The following is a 1,656-nucleotide window of genomic DNA, read 5'->3' as shown; positions in this document are numbered from 1 at the left end:
GATGCTATTTTGGATGGAGTGAGGGGTGGCCAGTGAAGTCCACTCTGAAAAGAAAACATTTAAATAGAGTCCTGAACGAAGGGGGACAGGAGCCATGTAGATATGTGTAGGAAGAGTGTTTCAAAGTCCCGGAGTAGAAGTATACTTGGGTTGTTTCAGGAACAGCAAGAAGGCCAGTGTGGCTGGAATGAGGCCTAGGAGGGGGAAGAATAAAGCAATGTAGGTGATGAATTCAGAAACTAGACAGTTCATATGCCATTTTGTAGATCATGGTGATGATGTCTTTATTAATAGATTCATCTTGAGGATGTTGTTCTACATCTTGAGATTTACAGTGTTGTTGAGGAATAAAAATCACATTGAAAAAGGATGAATAAATCATAGGATTTATTGTCTACGCTACTGATCTTACAAAGATTCTAAGAACTAGCAGACTTTAACCTTTATATTAATATATTATGTGAGTATAATGGAATGCTTTCACATTTCTTCATATATGTTAATTTTTAAAAATTTGATTTTAAACAGAGTGGTGACTTTTAAACTTTTTTTTTTTGACATAGCATCTTACTCTGTTGCCCTGGGTATGTGTAGTGGCATCATCATAGCTCACTGCAACCTCAAACTCCTGGACTTGAGTGATCCTCCTGCCTCAGCCTCTCGAGTAGCTGGGACTATAGGTGCACACCGTTATGCCTGGCTAATTTTTCTATTTTTGGTAGAGATGGGGTTTCTCTTGCTTTTGCTGGTCTCAAACTCCTGACCTCAAGTGATCCTCCTGCCTCGGCCTCCCAAAGTGCTAGGATTATAGGCATGAGCCACTGCACCTGACCTAAACTTTTTATTTAAGCAGCAAAACCTTTTTCTTCAAGTGACATCTTATCCAGACTCTGATATACAAAACAAACAAAAGTGGAGCTGCTTGAATTACAGCAGGGCAAGCAAACTTAGAACATACCCATCAGGGTCCTCCTTGCTCCTCCTACTGCCTGAGCTTCTGCCCCTCAAACTGAGGGCTGGGTAGTTCCTAAATTGAGCTCTGTTTCTGAATTACCTGGGAAATTTTTAAAATATGGGATTTCTGGGTCTATGCTGAACTTCTGAATCAGAATCACCAAGGGTACATCTGGTGACTCTGTTGTTAATAAAAGCTTCATAAGCAATGTTAATTTTCAGGCATGATTGGAAACTACTGCTGTAGAATATGGCAGTTTAAAAACTAATGGTTAATAGAAGGCTGTAATGGTAGGCCTTCTAATGTAGGGAAATAGAACTGAAGAACAACCGCAGAACTTGAAGGCCAGAGCTCCCAATAGAAAACTAACAAACAAGAGGAGGTATGTTTCCTGGCTCAATGAACGAAATCAGCAAATGAAGACAAAAGAGACAACAAACATGATTCAAATATATCTCAGTAACAAAGAAGTGATATTAAATACTATTAAGAACTGGATTCTCCATTTATAAATTTTATATTTTTATTAGGAACAGTGAAAGACTCTCTTAATACCCTGGAAACAAACAATATTGGATAAAATTTTTGATTTTTTGAAATAGATCTTTATAATTCATTAACTGACACTGTTGAGAAAATTTGTTTAGGGACTTTCTTTTAGACATTTTATCAATGAAGAATTTAAAGAATTTGAATTAACA

At 37.3% G+C, this 1,656-nt stretch overlaps 1 protein-coding gene across 1 annotated transcript in view; it reads left to right on the top strand.

Annotated features, from left to right (window-relative positions):
* The window catches only part of LOC105807115 (tetratricopeptide repeat protein 8), a 34,873-nt gene that overhangs the window by 520 nt on the left and 32,697 nt on the right, over window positions 1-1,656 (top strand). The gene's annotated exons all lie outside the window — the stretch shown is intronic.

The sequence above is a fragment of the Propithecus coquereli genome, unplaced genomic scaffold, assembly GCF_000956105.1.
Source record: "Propithecus coquereli isolate 6110/MARCELLA unplaced genomic scaffold, Pcoq_1.0 Scaffold152, whole genome shotgun sequence".
In the NCBI taxonomy this organism is placed as follows: domain Eukaryota; kingdom Metazoa; phylum Chordata; class Mammalia; order Primates; family Indriidae; genus Propithecus; species Propithecus coquereli.
This window is presented reverse-complemented; position numbering and strand designations above follow the sequence as displayed.